Source organism: Thamnophis sirtalis, unplaced genomic scaffold, assembly GCF_051295495.1.
Source record: "Thamnophis sirtalis isolate CommonGarterSnake01/CBP01778 unplaced genomic scaffold, rThaSir2_p1.2 scaffold_7, whole genome shotgun sequence".
NCBI lineage: Eukaryota > Metazoa > Chordata > Lepidosauria > Squamata > Natricidae > Thamnophis > Thamnophis sirtalis.
Genome location: NW_028261387.1, coordinates 12902722 through 12929613, shown reverse-complemented (window position 1 = coordinate 12929613; position 26892 = coordinate 12902722). Strand labels below are relative to the sequence as shown.

The 26892-nt window shown below is 40.1% G+C and overlaps 1 protein-coding gene across 1 annotated transcript in view; it reads left to right on the top strand.

The window, feature by feature from the left end:
* The first annotated feature begins 510 nt into the window (after window positions 1–510).
* Window positions 511–26892, top strand: part of LRRC8D (leucine rich repeat containing 8 VRAC subunit D) — an 85197-nt gene continuing 58815 nt past the window's right edge. Inside the window, exon 1 of the mRNA XM_087719329.1 lies at window positions 511–606. The gene's annotated coding sequence lies outside the window, so the exon portion shown is untranslated. The remainder of the gene's footprint in view (window positions 607–26892) is intronic.

The following is a 26892-nucleotide window of genomic DNA, read 5'->3' as shown; positions in this document are numbered from 1 at the left end:
GCCGGCAAGCCACTCCCACAAAGGAGGCCACACCCACAGAGTAGGTTCGAAATTTTTTTGAAACCCACCACTGATTCGAACCCACTTCATCCATACTCAGGTTTATTCTTAAACCCATTATCTTGTAAACGATTGACAAATCAAATCAAGTCAATCAAATAAATCCAATGGGGTCGCCGTCAAGAGATATCTCGGGCTGCAGGGTTAGCCGGCAATTTCCCCCCTCCTCCTAGGCGCATCTCCGCGCTCTTCCCCGTTCACCTGTCCTCCGGGATGGTGCAGAGGGGCATTGGAGGCCAATCTGTCAAAAGAAAATAACAAATACCCATCACCCACCCACCCCCAAAAGCACCCGGGCCGTGCCGGACTTTCCTTTCGGGGGGGCCCTGACTCGGTTTGGCTGCAACCGCACCTGAACGGCGAGGCGGGGAGGAAAGGCGTCGCCAGCAATCACATGGGCTCTCTGCTTCTGGCGCCATTGGATAGGGCCTAGCCATTCGCTTCGCTCTGCCTTGAGAGAAACGAGGGTAGCAGCCAGACCGGGCGTGATTTTAAAAAAAAATGGTGGAGGTTTGCTTCTTCCTTCCTCCAGCCAAGGCCGAAGAGGTAAGCTCGGGGGCTTCGTCTAAAGCTTGCCTCGCCCGGGTTTGGACCGCGTTCCCTCGCCCGGTGCATTTGGCCCCGCCTGCATGGGCTCGGCTGCTAGAGTGAGTCTCTTCTCCGCGGCTGCTGCTGTTGCTGCTAGGTGAGGTGCGTAAAAAATGCCCGGTTTGCCGGCTGATTTGATATTATTGCTAACTGGAGGGTCTACGGTCTTCGGCCGGTTGTGTTGCGGATCAGAGATTTTTTGTGCAGTCTCACCCGTGATGAGGTTGGCAAAAGCCGTCACGCTAATGCGGGGCATCCTTTTTTTACAACAATCTTGGCCGGTGGGCCGGTATTGGCGTCCCTTTGGGGCGGTGGGGAAGAGGCGCTGACTTCGCCAGAAAGCGATTCGTTTGAAGCACAAAGCTCAGGTCTCGGGGGAAGGTTGGAAAGTCAGACTTTGCCTTCAGTGAGTCTTGTGCTCAGGTAAGTGAAGGTAAGATGATAGCCTTAAGACTTTAAACTTGCACCTGTTTTACCTGGAAGTCAGTGCAAGTAGTAAACACCGCGGAGGTTACGCGCGGTTTATTTAATGAGTCAGGATTGACTGCTTGCAAACGGTTGCAATATTGACAAAGCCACAATATGGCAGTGTGTGATACTGAACACAACTTTTGCTGGTATTAATAGACGTGTTTATTCCTGCACATAAATTCTCTGGTTTTTATTTTGGACTGTGCTGGACTAGCTCTCTTTTGCAAATAGAAATGGGTCTTTTCCTCACATTTCTGACTGCTTCAGAAGGATGCTTAGGCTGCTAGTTTCTTGGGCAACATACCTCTCCTCTCCTTTCGTAAAAGTTAAGAAATATATGAAATATTAACAGACTAGAAGGCTTGTGACAAGGTCTGTAAACTATCTTCTGTGCTCCTGTATAAACTAGATGGTATTAACTATCTGAATGAAAATGGATTTTCACGGTGAAGATGAAACTTCATCTCCTTTGTAAACTATAGTCTATAGTTTTGGGGGTGTTCTTTTTTCCAGAAACCAACTTCCTTCATCATAGGAGAAAATAAAATACTAGTGATTTTTCCTTTGAAGAAGATATTGCATTTTAAAGACGAGCCTTGCAATGCTGGATTAAGTTAAATCTTATCCAGAAAGATGTACTGTGTGACACAGTTGTGTGACTTCACCTTCTAATTTAAGGGAATCCTCAGGTCACTCCTTTCCCCTGTTTCTTTGGGCAGATGTAAGAGAAGTGGGTTGTTGTTGTTTTTTGCCCGAAGAACAGAGTTCAAAGTTGATGTAAGTGCTATCTAAAGGTGTCAAAATAAATGAAGGTGCTAGTATCACTTAGAAAGACATCAACCGCAAAGCCCAAGCATTCTAAAACATAGGATACCAATGCATGAGAAATGCTTACGGCTTTTGCCATACCAATAGAAAATACAGTAAAATATCTTGTTACTAAGGTCTGATGCTTCTCATTCATGAGAAAGACAGTTATGAATGGAAAGTGGGAATGCATCCAGAATTGTAGCAAGACCACTGAAATCGGGAAGGCTAATATCCTCAGATTAAATTCCATTGCAAAAGTCTTTTGTTTGTTCTCCCCCCTTTCTTCCCCCCCCCCTCCTTTGGCTGCCAACAGCGACTTGCCGAAAGGCATCCATAATAGTTGAGGATAGCAGCTGCTGCTGAGAACAGAAAGTAACTAATTGTACTGCTGATATGGGAAGGAAAGTAATTGGAGGGAGATGAATCTCTCCATAGCTGAGTACTTACTGTATGTGCCAGGAGAAAGGAGGAAGTGTGTTGCAGCCTAGGTGTGGTAGAGATGAAAGGCCATAAATATGAAATGTTATTTGCCATGCCCTACAGGCATTGCTCTTTTAATTTGTGAAGCCTCGGGTGGCAGCAAATGCATTCATGTCCATTTTGTGCTGGGAAAAGCGTCATAAAGACCTTTTATAGTTCAGTACTATGTCTTTAGGTAGTATCATCTTGCAGATCAGGGGTGGGTTCCTGCCAGTTCTAACCTCTTCTATAGAAGAGGTTCCACAAATCTACAGTGCCGTGTTGAACCTGTTCCAGCTCCCCCCCCCCGCCGCCGCACATCCGCACATCATCAAGATGAAGAGCGAGAGGAGGAATTCTGGGAGTTGAAGTCCACAAGTCTTAAAGCTGTCAAGTATGAACACTCCTGGGGTTTTTTTTTCCTAAAGGGTTAGGGGTGCAAGGATCTTGTAACTTGACAGCTTTAAGACTTGCGTGCTTCAATGCCAGAGTTCCTGAGCCAACATGACTGGAGGATTCTGGGAGTTGAAGTCCACAAGTCTTAAAGCTGTCAAGTTTGAACACCCCTGGATTTTTTTCCCCTAAAGGGTTAGGGGTGCAAGGGTCTTGTAACTTGACAGCTTTAAGACTTGTGTGCTTCAAATGCCAGTTTCTCAGCTAACATTTTGGTTGCTAAGCAAGAGCATTGTTAAGTGAGTTTCACCACATTTTACAAGTTGGCCACGCCCACCCAATCACATGGTTGGCAAGCCACTCCCACAAAGCAGGCCACACCTACAGAAGAGATTCTAAAAAAAATGTGAAACCCACCACTGTTGCAGATGTAACAGTTTTCCCCTGGATGAAAGATTCTTTGGTTTGCTCTTAAATGGCAGCTCCACAATATTTCTATACAGGTAGTCCACAACCTAGGACCCTAATTGAGTCCAAAATGTACATTTTGAGAAATTTGTTAAGTGAACTTGCCCCATTTTTCTCACCATATTTGTTAAAGTGAATCACTGCAGTTCTTAAATTAGTAACATGTTAAGCGAATCTGGTTTCTCCATTGACTTTCTTTGTCAGAAGTTCGCAAAAGGGGGGGGTCACATGCCTCTGAGACGCTGCGGCAGTTATAAATGTGAGATTAAGATTAAGATTAAGATTAGATTAAGATTAAGATTTAGTTTATTTGTATGCCGCCCTTCTCCGGGAGGGACTCAGGGCGGCGAACAACTCAAAAGGGGAAAAGGGGATACAAACACAATACACGTAATTAAAATACACAAGAGTCATACAGCCATACAAGTCGAGAGGGGAGGGGAACTCATCAACCCCAGGCCTGCCGGCACAGCCAGGTTTTGACGGCTTTCCGGAAGGCCTGGAGAGAGGTGAGGGTCCGAATCTCCGCGGGGAGTTCATACAGTTGTCAAGCATCCGTATGCAAATCACGTGACCATGGGAATGCAACAATGGTCATAAGTGTGAAGTGGTCATAAGTCACTTTTTTCAGTGCCGTTGTAACTTCAAACAGTCACTAAATGAACTGTTAGGCGAGAACAACCTGTAATTCAAACATAACATTTCAAAATATTATGAAACACTATTTGAGAGTTCCCTTGCTTTGCCACCCTAACTGTTGTTAAGTTAATTACCAGGTTGTTAAGTGAATCTGGCTTCCCTATTAACCTTGGAGAGCTGAGGTGGCGCAGTGGTTAAATGCAGCACTGCAGGCTACTTCAGCTGACTGCACTTCTGCAGTTCGGCTGTTCAAATCTCACTGGCTCAGGGTTGACTCAGCCTTCCATCCTTCCGAGGTGGGTAAAATGAGGACCCGGATTGTTGTTGGGGGCAATATGCTGACTCTGTAAACTGCTTAGAGAGGGCTGAAAGCCCTATGAAGCGGTATATAAGTCTAACTGCTATTGCTATTGCTAACCTTGCTTGTCAGAAGGTCGCAAAAGGCGATCACATGACCCCGGGACAATGTAGCCATCATAAACACGAGTCAAGTGTTTGAATTTTGAACACGATGGTGCAACAGTTGTAACTGTGAAAACCAATCATAACTCACTTTCTTCAGAGTTGTAAGTTGAGGACTACCTGTATCTCATTTGTGAGCAAGTAGTCCTCAACGTTCGACTTCAATGGAGCTCAAAATTTTGATTGTTCGGCGGGACATTTGTTATGTGAGTTTTGCCCCATTTTACGACCTTTCTTGCCGCAGTTGTTAAGTGAACCACTGTAGTTGATAAATTAGTAACCCAGTTGTTAAGTGAACCTGGCTTCTGCATTGACTTTCCTTGACAAACGGTCACAAAAGGGGATCACATGATCTTGGGACACAGCAAGATCTGAGTTTTAATAACATGATCATGGGAGGGCTGCAAAGGTTGTAATTGTGAAAAATGGTCGTAAGTCTCTTTTTTCAGTATCATTGTAACTTTGAACACTCACTAAATGAACTGTTGTAAGTTGAAAACTACCTGTAATATTACATCAGGGGTGCACAACTTGTGCCCTTTCATATGTTGCAAACTAATGAAATAAAATTCACTAGGCTATAGGTTTTTTTTTTTTTTGCAGAAGCCAACTTTATTTATTTAAAAAATGAACTATATCAGTGATAGTTAACCTTTTTGGTGCCAAGTGCTCCATCCCCCACGCATGCATGGCAGAGACCCGAAGACCAGCTGACTGGCGGGAGGCACGCACTCATGTTGGGGAGATGGCTGGAGTCTGCGCAGAGAGGACAGAAACCTTGGAAATAAATCAAGATTCATCAATACCATATAGCAGTGGTCCCCAACCTTTGGCAACAGGGAGCGGTTTTGTGGAAGACAATTTTTCCACTAATTTGTGGGGTGGGGGCAGTGGTGGGTTTCAAAAATTGTTCGAACCTACTCTGTGGGTGTGGCCTCCTTTGTGGGAGTGGCTTGCCACCCATGTGACCGGATGGGAGTGGCTTGCTGCCCATGTGACCGGATATGAAGATGCCGACGACACTTGTCAGAACCACCTTAAATTACCTCACACACAGCACTGGCATGCATAATAGCAGTAGACTTATATACCGCTTCATAGGGCTTTCAGCCCTCTCTAAGCGGTTTACAGAGAGTCAGCATATTGCCCCCAACAATCTGGGTCCTCATTTTACCCACCTCGGAAGGATGGAAGGCTGAGTCAACCCTGAGCCGGTGAGATTTGAACCGCTGAACTGCTGATCTAGCAGTAGCCTGCAGTGCTGCATTTAACCACTGCGCCACCTCGGCTCTTATGATGCCAACTTGTTTTTTAAAAGGCATCTTTGATTTGGCACCACAAACGCAGTAGTCATCCTTACCTTTCACAGAGGCACTGAGTTTTATAAATATGAGCATGATAGTGTAGGATAATCATATCCAAGGACCAGTGGTGGGTTTCAAAAAAATTTGGAACCTCTTCTGTAGGTGTGGCCTGCTTTCCGGGTCCACTGGTGGAACCTCTTCTATTCTACCGAATAGGTGCGAACTGATAGGAACCCACCTTTGGGTGGGGGAGAACGTGCAACATAGATCCCTCGCATGTGCAGTTTACAGAAGGGTTTGAGAATCTAATGCCACATAATCTGAGGTTTAATCTAAGGCCTTGATGCTAAGAAGTTGGGGAGCGGCTGCAAATACAGATGAAATTTCGCTCCCCCCACACTCACCTCCAGCTGTGCATCTCAGTTCCTAACAGACTATGGGCCAATACTGGTCCCTGGCACTGGGGTTGGGGACTCCTGCCAAACAGGGCCTTCAGCCATGATGGCAAACCTATGGCACACATCCCATAAGAGTACGTGGAGCCATTTCTTAGGGCACGTGAGGCGCTGCCCTGTCAGCTCTAGCGGGCATGGACACGCTGGCCAGCTGATTTCTGCCTTCATTTTTTACCGTTTTTCGCCCTCTAGAGGCTTCCCTGAATCCTCTGGAGGGCAAAAAACAATCCAACATGTAAACCGGCGGTTCAGGAACTGACTTCTAGTTTGCCCATTGGGCTATTGGGCGAAAAACAGCCATATGGGCAACCCGGAAGTCCATCCCCAAACTTCTGATTTGCACGTTGGGCCATTTTTCACCCTGCGGAGGCTTCAGGGAAGCCTCTGGAAGTCTCCGGAGGGTGAAAAACGGCCGAACACACAAAGTAGAAGTAGGAAAATGGGCAGTTTCCGGCCTCCGGAGGTTTTCAGGGGGGCGGGGAAGGCTGTTTTCACCCTCCCCAGGCTCTTAGAAAGGCTCTGGAGCCTGGGGAGAGCGAAAAATTGGCAAAACAAGCTGTTTTTGGCCTCCAGGGGGGAGGCTGTTTTCGCCCTTCCTAGGCTCCTAGAAAGGGTCCTGAGCCTGGGGAGGGTGAAAAACAGCTCCACCGTGCTATTGTGTGCAAAAGCAGGGGGAGTGGTGCACATCGGCGAGAGTAGGCACATAGAATTATGGGTGTGGACATGCGTGGCATGACCCCCCCCTGCACTCCCCCCGTTTTTAGCACGTAACGGCCAAAAGGTTAGCCATCACTGGCCTACCGCAAGTTTTTCTCTGTAATCTTAAGTGTCTTTATTCATTGGAGATGGGGAACCTTACTCAGCAACATCTGGAAGGCTAAAACTGCTGGGAATTCATGGAACAGAAGTTGCTTGAGTTACGTTATGGTTGAGCATTGTGGCACAATCAAGTCTGTTCCAGAAAGAAGTCAGGAGGAAAAAGGGTTTCAGCCGGCGTATTGTAGGCCAAGCTGCAACTACCTTGGCAATAACATGTCTGTTTTTCTTAATAAGTAAGCAAAGGCTCTTGAAGATGAGGAATTAGGCATGTGGATTGTTTAACCATTAACATCACAGTACAGATAATTCTGTTGGCCCTGTCCCGATTTAGGAAGGTATGACTTATGATCCTTTAATAGTACCATGAAGTCCATTATATCCAGTAGGTTGATAGCTATTAAATAGAATGTTTACATCCCCTGTTTCCAGTAAAAATATACAGTCAAGGCAGTTAGCAATAACATGTGGATAAAATAACCGTATTTAGAATTAAGCTTTTACATCTCAAATAAAAACATCCAATAAAAGAAGTATGTTAAGGAAGCCAAGACAGCTGCCAACAGGGTTTGAACAGCACACACACACACACAAAAAAAAATTAAAAAAAAGGAAGAGGGAGACCAAGCTTAGTCAAGGAATGAGCAGGCTGAAGGCGAAGACAGAAAGAAGCTCCTAAGATCAATCATAATTATCTCTTGCAGCTGTCTTATGGGGAGTTTGGCCCAAATTATGAGATGGGATAGCTGTTTCTATAGCATCCCTGTGAAATTGCCCTCAACATTAGAGGGGCTTAAGAAAGCAGTCTGGTTATTTTAGCAGGTCTTTGTGGGGGAGATGAATTGAGGGAGATACTTCGTGCGGACAAATGTACGTACATACATATATACCTACATTAATTATTCCTCAACCTAGGAGTATTCAACTGTGTATTGTTGTTCGTTTGGTTTGTTTCTTTGTTGTTCTTAATCTGTTTTACGCACGGAAGGGTTGTAAACCCCTCAAAATCAACTAACAATTGAAGTGGTAGGTAAGCCTACTAAAAGAAGTAAGTACTTTGCAGGGAAGAGTTTTCTACTCAAGAGTATTTCCTGAACAGCGATCATTTTTAAAACAGAAATCATCAGAAGGAAAGAAAAGCAGGAACTTAGGCTACCCATTTAAGTCAGCCCATATATCCTTTGTTTACAGTATTCCCACTATGCTAAGGATATCCTTGGCTGGAGTAAAAAAAAAGTCAAAATGGCAGCTACAGTAATAAAAGTCTTGCCTCTTTTAACAGTGGGAGGGCTTTTGCTATGGTTGCCATCTTGATATTCCCTGTTCCGCCGGCTGAACTGTGTTGAAAAATGTTGTGTTTCTATTGAACTTACAGCAGCTAATCCTGAATTCGCATCTGTATGTCTTAGATCTGCAAATGGAAATGGGTCGATCTTTCTTTTTTGGGCAATATAGGAACGGCCACTCTAGGGCCATTTCACTTTTTCTCACCAGTGCTGTTTCACCTAGGAAGGAGTTTGCTTTTTCAGAAACTCTTTTCTCTCATCTTAGCAAATCAGAGCCAGATCTCTTCCTTGATTTATGATTCACACCACTTCCCTGTACATAGGTCTTTAACCTACTTTTTCCATGGCCTTTTTAAAGGGCATTAAAGGAAGAAAACTATTTTCTGCTTTTCTTGCAACCTTCCTTGAGAGGATTAATGTGGCCTTTCATGTTTTTTGCATTATTACTGGCATTACAAGACATGAAAGCCGATAAATCTTCTACCCAATGATCATGATTTTAATTTTTTTAATATTAGTGCATGATAAATATTGTGTACACCTTGTAGTTTTGGAGCCCTTGAAAGTTGTTGTTCATTAACCTTAGTTATCACTTTTCTGTCCTCTGCAGATTTTTCTGTTTATCAGCTGTGCACCAGCCCCACTCTAAGATGTGGTTAAATAGGCCATAGTTGGTCCTCAAGGACTATCTAGTCATTATTTTACAATCATAGCTTTTGCTGAAGATGTAACTAACAACAAATTGCATCTGTTCCTTTTGGCATTGGAAAAATGTTTTTCTTCCTTCCACCAGAAGTAAAAAGACTAAAAAGGCCATTACACTCTGTTCAGCCCTAAGGGGCATTGCAAATAACACCCAGCTGGCATTAGTGTGGCACCAACCTATGGTCAGAGTTAAATGAAAAAAACATGGTTGTTTTTTAATTGTAGATAATCTAAAAGTATAAACTAGTTTAAACAATAGTTGGAAATAGAGGCAGTCAAGAAAAAAAAATACTCTTATGCCCTATGCTATGAAACTCATCTGTTTAGGATATGAGTTTACATTTGGCTTTATAGTTCATTATACACTATACAAAGTTGAAAAGAACATGGTTTTAAGAGCGAGTGGGTATTACCTTAGCAAGATTGCACAAAGAGAAAACGATGGTCCCTTTCTAGTGTAAATGTCAGAAGCAAGAAGGTACAATTGTTATTTCTGGGTATAGGGAACAGGAAGAACCTTTGCTTGGTAAAACAAGCAAAGGTTCTTGGCATTCAAAAATCAGTCCCTGGCTGCTGTCATCATCATCTGCCTGATTTTGTGCCTGGGACCTTACTTTCCAGAATTTTGCAACCTGATAAATTGGTAAATCTCTGGTATGTGGACTACAACTCCCAGAATTCTAGGCACGGGCTTTACTGGCTATAAAAAAAGGCTTTGAAATCTACACACCTGCAATTTGCCCAGGCTGGGAAATACTGAGAAAAGGCAAAAATCCTTGAAAATGCAAGACGTTAGATGTTAACATGGTATATAGTTTTATCTGATAAAATTGACCCTACAAGAAGCAGATTTTGGAAGAAAAGGAAAATATAACTAAAATTACTTTTTTTTAGTTCCCATTATTTTCAGTTTTCAAAAATATTGTTACCTTCCATTGCCTTACTGTAGTCCTGAAATATTAATCAGGATTTACATTTGAAAAATTGAGGATTTCTTAAACATTGCAGAATTTTCCAGTGAAATACAACACTACAGTCCAAGATTAATTTCTGGGTGCTAAGCGACTACATTAGACCAACGTTTTATTTTAATGTGTAAAAAATAAGTTTGTTTCTATCAGGTAACCAGAATTAGGTAACTAATATTACTGGAGTTTTGTAAAAGTCTGTGGCTGCAGAAATAGCCTGCTCAATCAAACTTGGGATTTCAAACTAGGAATCAGAAGCAAAGAAAAACTGAAAATAAAATTGCCAACATTGTAATATCCTTATAACAATTTTTAAAATACAGTATATGCATCTATGCAATTTTGATTGCTAGATCTGGAAAAAAAAGATACCATAAAGCTGGAAAAATAAGATTTGAGCATCTTCCTTACAGGAAAAGATGGCCATATCTGGAATTTTTTTAGAAAAGAAAAGATGATTCAAGGAAGATATGGTCAAGGAAGGTGTATAATATTATGCATGGGCAGAGAACAATTTCATTAGGACTAAAATGAAAATGCTCCCTAAAATGGGAGTTGGTATGATCAAACACGGGTACGCAGCATGATTTGGAAAACAGAATCGTGTTCTCTGGGGGACAATTCTCCCTATGGTGTGGACTAGAGAAACATAACATCTCTCTCAGGTGATTTTGATTCTTCTTCTCTGTTGAGTCTAATTGAGATATGACTCTGAGACCAGCTGCTGTGTCTGCCTTTTCCCAGAGATGCTTAAGTGTAAAGAATTATGAGGTCATCCCCAGTTAAAACCTGTCCCTGTTGGGCAATCAATGCCATGCACCACAGTCTCTCAAGAAACATTAAACAAAGTGCTGCATGATAAGCTGCCACCCCTCAGATAACCCAGAAGTCTTGCTACCAAACTTGCTAAAGAGTAGGAGGAGAGGAAAAATTGTTTAATTAATTCAGTGACCCAGCTTGACCCCCAGCCCAAATAGTCACCCTTTGAATCAGATGTGATTTTGTAGAGACATCCTTCACTGTTTCGGGGAAGTAAAGTTGCCTTCAAACCACAGCAGCTACATGTTCTGGTTTCTTTTGCAGTGTCTTCCAAACTCCTAATAAATTATTTGTGCTTGCCGTTGAATGATTGGCATTGCTCACTGATGACAGACCCTTTCCTGATGACAATTGCTATCTATTAAAGACACCACTCATGGAGAGGACAGATGGGTTGATCATTTAGTCCAGTTCTCCTCCTCCTCCCTATCCCCATCATGAACTTTTAAATAAGCTTTTCCTTTCGCTTTCCTTTCCTTTGCTATGCCATGCTATGCCATGCCATGCCACGCTACGCCACGCTACGCCACGCTACGCCACGCTACGCTACGTTACGCTACGCTACGCTATGCTATGCTATGCTATGCTATGCTCCTCTCTCCTCTCCTCTCTTTGGCTAGTGCTGCAACACCACTAATTTCAGGACAGTGGGCCTTTGCAGAGAATTTTGAATTATATCATAGTGAATTGAAACGATTTCTTCTCAAGTAATCCGCGTCCATTCTGAATTACCATGATCTATCTTGTTCAGATCTTAAGCATATAGCTTGTTAACAAGAAAGAAAATGATACAATACTTCAATGTTTTGCTAATTAATACTTTAGGCTCAATATTTTCTGTGCAAAATTGTAGCACTCGCAAACAAAGTTATTTTTTTTTTTGACATAACAAGTAGAACCTTTTCAATCTTTGCCTTCATATTGTCTTTAAATATATATAACACATTGTTTGTACATCAAAGCCTTTAAATGCTATCTTCATATTGAGGGAGTTTTGCCACATGATTTCTTTGCCTGGCTTAACCATTTGTAAATTGCTAGTCATTTTTGTTATACTGTAGTATTTGGGTTTCTTGTTAAATTTAAATATTTTTGACCTCAAGTAAAACAGTGACACATTTCTTGAATTTTAATGTGATTTTCTTTCAGGATTGATCTTTCCAGCATGGTGATTTTAAAAAGAAAATAAAGCCTGAAAAATAGTTTCTAAAATATCAATGCAAAGAGAAACATCTCTTAAAAATTAAGTTCAAAACAGCTTTGCTGGCCAGAATTGGTGTAATCAATTCAAGTGAGTTTTTGGTATTGTGAGAAAAATGTGTCCATTTGGAGTGACAGCTGGATATTCAAGACTCCTGACCCGCTTCTCTAAGTCATGTTTCCCTGTTGTTGCAAATTATAATTGGGAAAGAGATTTACCATATTTTTTGGACTATAAGATGCACCGGAGTATAAGATGCACCAAGATTTTGAAGAGGTAAATTAAAAAAAAATTGCCAATTTTTTGTCAAAACTGGGCATGCAGGGAGTTTGAGAGGCCTGCAAAGAGCTCCTGGGGGCCAGGAGGGCAAAAACACCCCCATTTTAATGAAAAAATGGCCCCATTTTTTGCTTATTTGTGCCCTCCCCAGCCCCCAGGAGCACTTTGTAGGCCTTCCAAACTCTCTGTGTGTCCATTTTTGTGAAAAACTGGATGCACGGGGCGGGGTTTCAGGAGGCCAAAAATGCTGTGTTCAATGTATAAAATGTACCCAGATTGTCACCCTCTTTGTGTGTGTGTGTGTGGGGGGGGAAATAGGTGCATCTTATATTCCGAAAAGTATTGTAATACTTTTTCTCAATTGCTATGATATCACCTATTATTCCTCCTTGCCTCCTTGTAGCTACTTCTTAACTACATTTATACAATAACACTACATTAACACATAACATTTTCTAGCGTGGTGCTCTGGCTTGGTGATTTAAGTTGCAATGATTGTTATGAATGTTTAGGTTATAATATAGCATTTGGAATGAATAAGGTAAGTAATTTGATAATCCTTTAACTGCTTTTATTACTGGAGAAATGTCAAAAAGTTCAAGAACTTGGTTGAGTTTATATGATCCTCATTTCAGCTACCAGTTAAGGTAGCATACTCTACTGAAGCTTAATTGTACCTTTCCTTTCATACAAGGAAATAAAAAATACTTATTGTTCGTAATCAATTCATTTGCAATTAACTTTTAACCCGATCATTATATAACTCAAACCTTTTGAACTTTGAGAGATGTTTTGATATTGATGCTGTTCAAGTTTATTGTTTTATGATAATTTGATGGAAGGCTGTGGTCTACCCTGATTTTGTTCACAATAGTGAGCAAGCAGTTCTATTTATATAATCCAGACCACTCCTTTCACAAAATTGACTTGGAGTAACCAAAATACTGGATATTCTATAGAACTAGATAAATGGCAAAAACCTTGGGATAGAAACTACAAATTGACAAAGGGAACTACGTACAAGGAAAACCTGAATAAAATGTTTTATAGGTGGCATTTGCCACCAGCAAGGCTAGCAAAGATGTTCAAAAACATATCCACCAAATGTTGGAAATGCAACCAGATACCGGGCTCATACTACCATATGTGGTGGACTTGCCCAAAAGCTTAAAAATTTGGATGAAAATACATACATGGTTAGAGAAAATGATAAAGCAACATATAGATTTAAAGCCAGAAATATTTTATTAGGAATTTTGCCAGAAAAATATAATAAAGGGTATGTATGTATGTATGTATGTATGTATGTATGTATGTATGTATGTATGTATGTATATATATATATATATATATATATATATATATATATATATATATATATATATATATATATATATATATATATATATAATACTACATCTTAACGGCAGAGAGAACTGTATTTGCACAACACTGGAAAAATGAGGAAACTCCTTCAGATGAAAATGTAAAAAAATAAAAGAAATTGATTGTGTAGAAATGGATAGGTTAATGCTAAAGATAAAGGATAATGAAGATGCAGAATATTTTTTTAACGGGATTTGTTTTATCAATGGTTAGATAATAAAGGTAGAAATTAGAAGTTGGAATAATACTGTTATATACAAGTAAAGAATATCATTATTACTATTATTATTTAAAATGACCCAGACAATACACTGTCTGTTAAATACATATATGTTAAAGAAAAATATATAAATAATTTTAAAAAAAATAATACTAGTATTCAGTCATACATGCATAGGACACATGGTTGTGGTTCTGGTTCTTATATTGACATGAATGTGCTGAGATAAGGACCTGGGCATTTGATTGACACATTTAAAATGTGACCTAGGTAGTTGTGTCTTGGAACTCCTCTGGGCTCTTTCATTGGGAAGAATCCTAATACACTCTCTATGAACAGCTTATTTCTAGATCGATTGAGCTGTATAATTTTCCCCGTTATGGATATTATATAAAATCTCAAGTTTTACAAGCAAATTGGTTGTTTTCTACATTATCCAGCAACTGCAAATGTCAGCCAGATGATCCTTTTTGAATCCTCCATTGCTTCTGTTAAAAGCCTATCTACTACTGTTGATTTAGGCTTTGGAGCTTTATCATATAATGCATATTTTTTTCCCTTTTTTAATGTCAAACTAGATATACTGTAATTCTTGGTGTTGTGTTGTATACACGGCTCTTTGTTTTAATTGCTTAGTAAATCGTTGGTATGAATTGTAGAGCAGGCTCAATAGTTTTCAACCCTGTTTTTGCTTTTGTAAACACAGATGGAATTAGTTTCTCCCCCCCCTTTTTTTTTTTACAAAAAATAATGTAACGTAAATTTAAAAATGTGGCCACATATGATCAAATCATATGACAAACATTGATTGGGTTTACATGTCAAATTAAGTCATTATGTAATATATAACAGAGGCCTGGGTCATACGTAAAACAAACAAACCAAGTTAGCTTCATGCTAACCCAGCTATCAAAAGGGACCTGGTGGCTGAGATGCTGACCTTATCAATCAGAAAGGTTGGCAGTTCGGCGGTTCAAATCCCTAGTGCTGCGTAACAGAGTGAGCTCCTGTTACTTGTCCCAGCTTCTGCCAACCTAGCAGTTTGGAAGCACATAAAAAATGCAAGTAGAAAAATAGGAACCACCTTTGGTGGGAAGGGAACAGTGTTCCATGTGCCTTTGACATTTACATATGGTTATGGAGATGTCTTTGGACAGCGCTGGGTCTTCAGCTTTGAAACGGAGATGAGCACCACCCCCTAGAGTCGGGAATGACTAGCACATATGTGCAAGGGGAACTTTTACCTTTAACCCAGCTATCTTATCTACGTACTTTGAATTGCAATGAGCATCTTTCTTATTCACCTCCTGCCTTGAGGAGCAGATAGAAGCTCTCTCATGGGGCTGGTTTTAATCAGGAAATTCTTTCACATCCTTTTCTCAGAATCACTTTTTAAAATAATAATTCCAGTTCCCTGAAGCTGCATTTAATTAAAAATAATAATTATTCTTTTTTTTTGTATGCATAATTTGACATTTTAGAATATGCAATTATTAGGCTAGTTGAAATAGTATGTCTGCTGTAATGGAACAATCCAGCTTTATTCAGATGTAACTTGAATAATCTTTTTGTGTTTTGGCAAAATGTGACTCCTAAGTCAAGCTGGCCGTTCAGCACAGTAAGTAATGCTCACTTCCCCATTACTAATTTTAACTGACACAGCCCCTCTGTCTCTAGTGGTAAAAGTTATTTTAATGTGGAGGAATCAACACTGTTGTTGAAGTATAGGGCTTCACTGTTCTTCAGAACAGCATTTTCCATCCTCTTATAAACAACCATGGAAATCTGCCCGAGAGGATTTAAGGGCTACAACGGTTGAGAGGGGGAAAAAAGTTTCAAAGCTTGAAATGTTCTTTGAGGAAGTGAATTATGTATTTCCTGAAATGCTTCTATTAATAATCTTTTGCAGTCATATTTTAAGAAATAGAATAATTGGTTCAAAATTATTGTCTGTTATATCAACTCCTTACACCTCTACTCGTCCCTCATGTTTTGGGGTGGGGGGTGTATAAGAAATGGCTTTATTTGTCAGTATGGCCACTGACTTCCTTTATTTTTCTACTCTGTTGTTACTTCTTGCCCGGTCAGTCTGTGGTTTAGTAGTTCATACCTCCAAGTAAGCCATAATGCACGTTGTTTGTTTTTGGTTAAATGTGGTATGTGAATCCAGTCGGTTGTGTTTTAATAAGTCATGTTTAATGGCTTAGAGCAACGTGTAAGCTCAACTCTTGAGGCTTACTTAACAAACTGTGGCTTGGCTTGAAACATGGATCCAGACAATATATTTTCAAGGAGATGAAAGGAATCTGTGTTACATCAAGTGTCAGGGAACGTTTTACTCAAAGCTGAAAACCTAATTTCAGTTGTGGATGATCCACAATGTAGCATTAATGAAATTATAATGAAATTATACCATATATAACTTTATTAACAATCTTAATGCAGCTAATAAGGTAAGTCAAGTCAAATTTGATTCACGATGACTCCATAGACATTGACATATAATTTTGGGCAACAATATTTATCTTGGCTTTGCTTTCTTCTGAGATTTTTTCCCCCAGTTTCCCAATCTACTTTACAGCCCTGATATTTCCTGGCAGCCTCCCAGATTTTATCATGCTTAGATTCTGATCCCAAACAAGGATGGCCAGGTGCTGAGGGGTGATATCTGTACCACTTATTATTATAGTATATGGTATTAAATTACCATAAGGAAACTACAGAGATTCCAATCATTTGTATCATATTTCATACAAATATGCACTTATTTGATAGATATTAATCTAGATTGAATTTCTTTTTGTACTTATTGCATTAAACCCACTTACTATAATTACACTCTTTAATAATTTTACCATTTATCAATACAGGTTTTGAATTTAATAAGGGCGACGATCTGAAATTGTTTTTAGTTCTTGCAAGACCAATATGCTGCATTTATCAACATTTTTTCTTTTCAAACTACAGTGGAACCTCTGGTTACGAACGCCTCTGACCACGACCGAATCAGGTTCTGACCAAAAAATTCACACACACAGACACATCCCCCCCCTGTGGCCGATTTCTCCTTTTGTGCCATTTTTTTTTTTGGTAAGTGCCAAATTTCCAAAATTAGATTCAGGTCACGACCAAATTGGGTTGTGAATATAGTTATGGAATGAATTATGGTCGTGACCAGGGGTTCTACTGTATCAGGTTTCAAATATTTTTCCTATTAATGGTTCAATATTTGCTGTCTTCTCCCAAGGGTTTAGCGTTAGGATTAGGGTTTTGTCTTTCCTTCAGCCTATAAACATTATCAAGAAAAACTAAAAGCCAGGTTGAATGTAATAGTGCACTATATTTAAACTTTAGCAAGACCACGGCATTTTACAAAGTAGGATCTATGGGCATATCCTAACAATTGTTTCATGTAGAAAGGAATGTGTCCCAAACATCTGTGTCTCGAAAGGCTGAGCTATTGTGTCTTTGTTGGCCTGCCATTCTCCTGATACATGGATCCCAGAATACATTTTTGATTAGCTGAAAGGAACCATCACATCAACTAATATTTGAAACTGTCCAGTGACTACAGAAATTGACTATCCCCCTGTTTTCCAGGTATTACAAATGAATATTTCTCTTTAGCAAATGACGCTTTGTAGCAAAGAGTTTGTTGAAATTCAGGTCCTCTTTTGTATTGAAACTACACTTCGATTTTCTGAAAAGCATCTCATGTGCTCCTACAGAAAAGAGAGAAATATGGGAAGTCCTGGACTTACAATAATTTATTAGTGACTGTTCAAAGTTATAATGGCATTGAAAAAAGTTATGACAGGTTTTCCCATTTATGGCTGTTGCAGCAGCATTCCCAAGGTCACATGATAAAAATTCAGATGCTTGGCAACTGGTTCATATTTATCAGGGGGTTGCGTTCACCCAGGGTCATGTGACCCCCTTTTGCGACCTTCTGTCAAAGTCAACGGGGAAGCCAGATTCACTTAACAGCCATGTTACTAATTTAACAACTGCAGTGATTCACTTAACAACTGTGGCACGAAAGATCGTAAAATGGGGGCAAAGCTCCCTTAACCAATGTCTTACTTAGCAACATAAATTTTGGGCTCCATTATGATCGTAAGTCCATAATTGCAAATGATATTTATGCTGTATTCCTCTTGGTCTAACCAAGGGCACTTCGTGCACCTCTTTCTGGGATCTGTGCGTTGAAAATAAACTAAAAAAACTATTAGTTTCATTTATCTCCATATATAGTGCCTGGTATTTTTTATTTGGTATGCCCTTATATCAAAGTACAATGCAAGACTTTTTTTTTTCCATAACCAAAATCCTGTAAGAGAGGATGAGTGGCTTAGGCAACTTCCAGGCCTAAAATCTTGGTCTCCCATTCCTAGTGCAACCATGCAATGCAGGGGTGGGTTTCAGGCGGTTCGTGGTGGTCCCCGCGAACCGGTTGGTCAGCGAACCTGGAAGTAAGTAACTTCCGGGAACGCCGAAGGGTCTACCCGCCCGCCCGTGTTTCTTACCCGGTTTTGACGAGTTCTGTGCTTCCACGCATGTGCAGGACGCATACAGCGCCTGCGCGATCCTCCAGGAGCAGCTGGAGCATCGCACAGATGCTAGTACGCATGTGTGTACTGCGCGCGTGCACGAGGACGCCGCCAGCCCCGTTCCAACCGAACCGGTTGGAACGGGGTGAGAAACCCACCCCTGATGCAATGGTATGGCAGGGAAGCTTACATTTTTTTTCCCATTTCCACTTTGTTTTGAAAACACATTGGCAGCTGACTGGTGGGCATTGTAAGAGGTTGAAGGATTCTTCTGCCCCTCTAGTGTGATCTGGATGGGTGCATCTAGATTTTGGACTTGATTGGCTTTCTAGGGGAGGAGCCACCACCTCAATAGTTTTGGATCTCCTCCTTTGGTCACAGGAAAGCAGGAATACAGAATAAGTAATTCCCATTTAATGAAAAAGCCAGATATCCATTTTCAGTTATTTGTTCTAATATTACCCTCAAGGTAATAACTTTAATTTTGTTGATGATCTGATAAATAACTTATGTAATAAATGCTCTAATTACATGATACATTCTAATTTGTGCATTAATAAAGAAAAATAGAGTTTGTGGCTGGGAACATTTTCTATAGGCATTTCCAGCTGGCTTCAGAAGGCAATCCCAAGAGCTTCAGTGCTTAATGGGAAACACACATTGCTAAAAAATCTGGGATTATCACATGTCCTACAGCAGAAAATGTTAAGAATGATCTAGCCCTGTTCTATTTAAAGGTTCCTAATTTCATAATGGAATTCAATACTTGAAGATAATGTAATCTGAATATTCTCTGCCCCAACTACAAATTTTCCCAGGAAATCCTAGCTATTCTCTATTTATCACATTTATTTCAGAAGAGTAGTTAAACACATAATTATTTTAACAAGTTTGTTAATGTTAAATCTCAGATCCATTTTTTTATATTATTTCATAAAACATAATCTGATAAGAGATACCTAGCCAAAAAATATTGGTCTATATATCTTTTCCAGAACAAATTACCTATTAACTTCATGTAAAATGCCACTGAATCATAGAGCCCAATATTATTAAAGTAAGAAGATTCAAAATCATTATAGCAAAGAAGATTAAAAAGTAGCTAACCAGGATAATTTTGAATGTTTATTTTAATAACAGGTTGTTAGTTATAATGGTATCCCAGAAATATTGAATGAATACCAAATTTCAACATATTTTAATATTATTTCATCTTTTTTTAAAATTTAATTATCGTAATTCATGCATTAAAAAGATAATCTTCAACTTTAAGGTGGGGGGAATTAAAACTGTTAAAAATACAAACTATGGAGCAAAGAAACATTTTATACTTACCAATAGTCATGAGTTCATTACTATAATATGATTAATACAATACAGTCAGTATAAGACATCACAAAACCCATGCCATATTAATACATATTTCCACATCCTTTGGTTAATAGAAAATATTGTCTTTTCCAAAACGCATATGCAGCGGGTATTTTTTGTTCTTGTATTTATGAAGTGGCCATTTCAAAAATTTGCATTGTTAATTAGGAATACATAAAACAACATGCCTGGAGAACAAATTAAAAAGAAAAGAAAATTGCTAGGACTAGCTACAGCATATCTCTTAAGTGAAAACTATTACATATTTGTTTTTGTCAAATTAACTAGACTCTGGGGCCACAGATAATTTCACTGAATCTTCCATTTTTGCTGCTCACCTCATCACATTTTTTATGAGAATGAGAGTATCTTACAGAATAGTTTCATAGAACTTACAGGATATCTACCTTATCAATCTCTGCCTTATAGAATAGACTCATAGATCTCCTAAGCGAATTGGTGTGTGTGTGTGTGAGAGAGAGAGAGAGAGAGGAGAGAGAGAGAGAGGGAGAGAGGGAGGGAGAGAGAGAGAGAGAGGAGAGAGAGAGAGAGAGAGAGAGAGACTGACTTATCTGCTTACCAAGCCTCCACAGGTGGGCAAATCCATCTAAGAGAAACTGAATCTGTTCCATGAATGATTAAAAACATCATTAATTTATCCGGATTCCATGTTAGGTTCTTCTCTCTATTTCAGTCCATTGTCACTAAAAGGCAGCAGTTCAGAATTTAAGCAGCTTCCTTCTAAAAGGCATGGATTTAATTATGTAATTATGCACCTATGTTTATATGAAATTTATATTTATATGGAAATTTTTATTAACATTTGGTTAAATCCTCCACTAGTTCTCACAGCAGTTCAACAGAAAAATTAAATTTCTGGAAGGTTAAGTTAGAACTCTGGGACGTTCTCCTGGCCAATGACCCCATAGGCGTCTAGTCCAGCCTCAAATGAACTGTATAGAATAATAAAACAGTTGCTTCCAAATCCCAAACCAGTTAAGCAGCCCGGAAGGGTAATCTGATACAAAAACACACAGATCAGTTAGCAGACTGGCAAGGCTGTACTCTTTTTCTATCCAGTTTCAAATAAAGATCGTCTCCTAAAGCAGTCAGCACTTTTAATTGCTACCCATGGCAATTACCTCGCCCTAACCAGCAATTCATTGCATATATTGATTTTAAAAAGAAGTATGTCATTTACATTGAAATTTCCATACCTTCTGCCTGGCCACTACAAAAAAAAAAAAAAAAGCTGCTATTTTGAAAACCACCCGATTTGTATAAACCTCGATATACAAACATTTCACTCCACGGAACTATTGTTCCAGATAGCTTTCAAACATGAATCTCTTGGGTTTTCTTCCTCCTGCTGTTTTAACCCAAAGACTTTTGTCCCCAAATTGGTTGAGCCTCAAATAATATTGGCCCATGACTATTTATCTAATGGGAAGAACTGCAATAAAAAGCTTTTGAACAGCATGGACCTGGGTTGTTCATATGAGCTGCTTTTATGTGTTTTGCATGGCGAGTCTCTCCGATTGCATCTGAAGGTACTTAGGCAAAGGATTTATATGAGCTTCACGCACACACAACCATTCTGTTCTTTTCCAGATATAGCTCTTGAAAGAGATATGTAACAATTTAGCCATCTTATTGCATAATAATTACCACTGGTTTACAGGGCTATTTTAGGTTCTACCACAAAACCGCGGACGACAAAATCGCGGTAGACGAAAGCGCGTATGTGACGTCATCACAGCGCAACGAAAAAGATCGAAAAAGATCGAAAAATGTAAAAATAAAGCTAAAACCTTCCCCTAACCCCCCCAAACCTAACCCTAAACCTAACCCTAAACCTAACCCTTAACCTAACCCTAAACCTAACCCTTAACGTAACGAAAAACCTAACGCTAACCCTTAACCTAACGCTAAACGTAACGCTAACGCTCTAACCCTAACCCTTAACCTAACCCTAACCCTAACCCTTAACCTAACCCTTACCTTTATGTGAATCGGCTTGCTGTAATTTAATTTTTATTTCAATTTTTCGATCTTTTTTGTCGCGTTGTGATGACGTCACATACGCGATTTCGTCGACCGCGCTTTTGTGGAACGCGCTTTTGACGGGTCACGCTATTTTAATCGGTTGAAGGTAAAAATGATAAATAGCAATAGCACTTGGAACAATAGCTAGACCTGATATAGACTTTAGAATGGATCCTGATGTCCTGTTCAGTGACAGCAGTGAAAGCAAACAGAGCTGTTCTTAGCCATCATCACTGTATCTGCAGAACGGGGGCATGCCAAGCTATCATGGATGCTTGTTAGTTTCTTATCTTCTAAAAATGGAAAACAATATTCTTGAAGAGGCAAAATCTTCCATGCGTGTACCTGATGTTTGTTCTTCTTGATGTTGGAAACTAGACGTGGTACAGAATGAGCGGATAGATAATTATTTCACTCTTGATACATCAAAACTTAATGGAATTCAGAAGTTATATTTTTATGTTGCAGAAGGAAACCTTGTTAGTCTAATCAGGTATACAATTCTAGGTAAAGGTAAAGATCCCCCTCACACATATGTGCTAGTCGTTCCCGACTCTAGGGGGGGCGGTGCTCATCTTCATTTCAAAGCCGAAGAGCCAGTGCTGTTCGAAGACGTCTCCGTGGTCATGTGGTCATGACTAAACGCCGAAGGCACACGGAACGCTGTTACCTTCCCACCCAAGGCGGTACCTATTTTTCTACTTGCATTTTTACGTGCTTTTGAACTGCTAGGTTGGCAGAAGCTGGGACAAGTAACGGGAGCTCACTCAATCAAATCTGCTAGGGATTCGAACAGCCAAACTTTCTGATCAACAAGCTGAGCATCTTAGCCACTGAGCCACCATGTCCCTATAATTCTATATTTGATTTAATAGGCAAAAAACAGGTAGTAGTTTTTCCAGGTGATAACTTTCACAGTAGCCTTCGGCTTACAACAGTTCCTTTAATAGCACTGAAAAAAGTGATTTATGGCTCTTTTTCACACTTAACTGCAGCATCCTCGTGGTCATGTGATCAAAATTTGGACACTTACCAATTACCATGTATTTACGACAGCTGCAGTGTCCCAGCATCACGTGATCCCCTTTTACGACCTCCTGACAAGCAAAGTCAACGGAGGATGCCAGATTCACTTAACAACTGGGTTACTAACTTAATTACTGCAGTCATTCATTTAACAACTGTGGCAAGAAAAATGAATAAAAATGGTAAAATGGGCCAAAACCCACTTAACAACCATCTCGCTTAGCAACAGAAATTTGGGGTTCAATTGTGGTTGTAAGTCAAGGACCACTTGTATTAAAATGCGTAGCATTTTTGAACTGGTTCGTTTCATCAGATCTAGAGTGGTATAGAGTGCCTTTTAATAACTTTTGTTAGTGAGGAAGGTGGTGTTAGAAGTCTTCTATGAGGCTAACTTTTGTGTGTTTTCAGTAGCTAATCCTTCTTCAACAAAGAAAATCTGTTAAACAGCTAAACAAATAACTGCTGTACAGTCAGTGCTTTCTCTTCAGTGGTCAGCTTAATTTCGTTCTTTTTTCACGAGAGCAATAACCTTATATTGCAGCTTTTCTGATTTACTTAAAACTTTCGTTCCATCACTCTCAATTGATGAAAAATGTTCAGCAAGAATCTCATGCAGTGATTTGGAAAAAAAAAATGAATCCCTTACTGTCTGAACAACTCGCAAGAACGTTTCACAAAGTCCTGCTAACTATGGAATTAAGCCACGTAATTGCTGATATTGCAGAGAGCCAAAAGATTAGAAGATTCACTTATAACCTCAGCAAGTCAGATGTGAACTTAAAGCCATTATATAAGAGTGGAACTGCTTACTTTTTTTTTTGATGATTACATAAATATGAATCCTGAGAGGTTCAATCTCATTAAAAAAAACTAACTGGTGAATGGACGATGGGAATACCAGTAAGCAGCGCACAAATCTTACTCTCTGCTGAAAGGATGAATAATTTTTAATCTATTAGGTTTTAATATACTCTAGACTGTGTTTGATAAAAAGCTATGCCGGGTATGGGATCTGGGAAGTCGGAAGGGGGCTAGGGAGGGGGGTTTAATGGGGGGAGGGGGGAGGGGGGAAATATAGTTTCAATTTCCAAAACAATAAGAATGCACTTGTATACTGCTGCTTTTTTTTCTTTTTTTTCTCTTTTCCTTTTATTTTCCTTTTTTTTCCTTTTCTTTCAACTTTAGTATAAAATATAAATCGAATAGATTAATGAATAGTAGAAATACACCGAAGCGAGGAGTAGAGGGAAAGAAGAGGGAGAAGTAGAGAGGGAGTGAGAGGGGAATGTAAGGAGGGTGAGATGGAGGGAAGGGGAGAAAGGAATGTCTGAGGGGGAGGGGAAGTAGAAGAGGGGAATGTTGGAGGGGAGAAATGAAAGTTGGAGGGGGAGAAGAAAGGGTGCATGGAGGATTGAAGTGTTGGTTTTCTATGGTGGAATAGAAGATGAGTTGTGTTTATTGTTTTCTTAATTGCACAGTATATAAGTGATTGTACAAAATGAAAATGAAAATGAAATAAAACAGTTTTCATGAGAAAGGATGAATAAAGGATTCCTCTTCAAAGAATACCGGGGTTATTTTTGGAGGGAGGGGTGCATCAATGACCAATTGTAGGATTCTCTGTTGTCAAATAGCATCAGGAATCTTTTCCCCTGTAGAATCCCAGTTCTACTGAAAATTTGTATCTAGTCCATATATCTCAAGCTGTGGGCATGGGACTTACTTAATGGGATAGTCTTCCTCCGGGTCCCTCTCTGCCTAGGGAAGCGTATGGAATTGTGGTGCTGTACATGTTGCATGTACATCAAAAGGGAGGCAGTGGCTCAGTGGCTAAGATGCTGAGCTTGTTAATGAGAAAGGTCGGCAGTTCGGCGGTTCGAATCCCTAGTGCTGCGTAACAGAGTGAGCTCCTGTTACTTGTCCCAAAGAATGAATGTTCTTTCTGCGACAAGGAGCTGCTGATACAGTTCTACAAAAGAATTATGGAGTCTGTCATCTGCACCTCCATAACTGTCTGGTTTGGCTCTGCAACCAAACAAGACAGACAGACAGACACAGACTTCAATGGATAGTTAGAACTGCAGAAAAAACATTTGCTACCAGTCTGCCTTCCGTTGAGGACCTGTATACTGCATGAGCCAGAAAGAGGGTTGTGAAAATATCTACAGACCCCTCACATCCTGGTTCCACCACAAATGCGCGTACGAGAAAAGCATGTGTGACTAAAGCGCGGTGACAAAACCGCGCCGTCAAAACCGTGGAGACGAATGAGCGCTGAAGCGCGCCGACAACAGCGCGCCGACAGAAGCGTGCTGTAACATAACCCTAAAAATAACCCTAAACCTAACCCTAAAAATAACCCTAAACATAACCCTAACCCTAACCCTTACCTTAACTTAAATCGCACTTCTGTCGGTGCGCTGTTGTCGGCGCGCTTTTGACATTGCGGTTTTAGCGCCGCGGTTATGTCGGCGTGCTTTTGACATTTGCGGTTATGTCGTGCCACGTCACATCCTAGACTTAAACTGTTTCAACTTCTTAACCTCAAGACGACGCTATGGGGCATTTCACACCAGAACAACTAGACACAAGGATAGTTTTTTCCCCATGCCATCACTCTGCTAAACAATTCCCATAATACTGTCAAGCTACCTGGTAGGGCTGTATTATTGTTATTATACTCATCTTTCCTATTACCTATCTCCTTATCTTCTTATGACTATAACTTTGTTGCTTATATCTTACGATTTATATTGTTTTATTTAGTATTGTTGGTTGCTTATGTAGTATCCTATGATTATCATTTAAGTGTTGTATCTTATGATGCACAATAAATGTATTTTTATGTTGATTATGACCATGATTTATTACTTGTTGCTTGTATGTACTCTGAGAGTATATTTACCGGAGACAAATTCCTTGTGTGTCCAATCACTTGGCCAATAAAGAATCCTGTAAGTCTGCGTTTTGGAGATACATATGCAATGTCTCTTATGCACTTATAAAAGGGGTAGAATTTACAGCAAACAGTTTGTTGTTCTGCATTTAACCCCCCCCCCCCCAGTTCATTCTCATGGAATGAGAGAAAGTACAGTTCTCTGTGGGTTTTGATGGCATACACACAAAAAAGTACAAGTATCCATTTTCCACATTACCAGATACAACTGTGCAGTTGTTACGACTGGAGGGTTTATCGAGTCTTCCTGCTTGGAGAATGGGTAGCAGATGCAAATCCCAACAGATTATTTGTAGCACAGAGTTGAACTGTGGAGTCCTTGGTATTCTCTGCACTTGGTTGTTTTCTTGCAGGCACTTCACTACCAAACCAGGTAACATTGTGCTAGAAGACAGTGGGGTTCAACCCTGATGAATGCACAGCAACCGTGTCTAGATCTCAAGGCCTTCTACTCTGAGAGTTATGATTGTGTAGAAACAACTGCTCATCTCTCAAGAAGAGTAAGATCTTGCTTGGTTGTGAGTTCTATCCTATGTAGAGGCAGATGTAGGGTCTTGCTTCGGCAGGGGGTTGGACTAGATGATCTGCAAGGTCCCTTACAACTCTGTTAATCTGTTAGAATAATGTGGAGTAGAAGAGCAGAAACTCTAGCAAACAGGGTTCCACCACAAAACCATGGTAGACTACAGCGCGCTTGATGAAAGCGCGTACATGACGTCATCACAGCGCGACGAAAACAGCACGCTGTGATCGGTAAACTTAAAATTAACGCGTAAATCTAAACCTAACCCCCCCAAACCTAACCCTATACCCTAACCCTAACCCTTAACCTAACCCTAAACCTAACCCTATACCTAACCCTTAACCTAACGCTAAACCTAACGCTAACTCTTAACCTAAACCTAAACCTAACCCTAACGCTTAACGTAACCCTAAACCTAACCCTAACCCTTACCTTTATGTGAATCGGCTTGCTTTAAAAGCGCTTTTTAAAGCGCCCTTTTTTCTCCGCGGTCGTATTTGTCGTGCTGCTGATGACGTCACGTACGCGCTTTAATCGGGCGTGCTTTAGTGGACCGCGGTTTTGACGGGTCACGGCAAACAGAATGGTGGATGTTAGAGGAGTCTTCAATTGAACAGACTTCCTTTTGCTA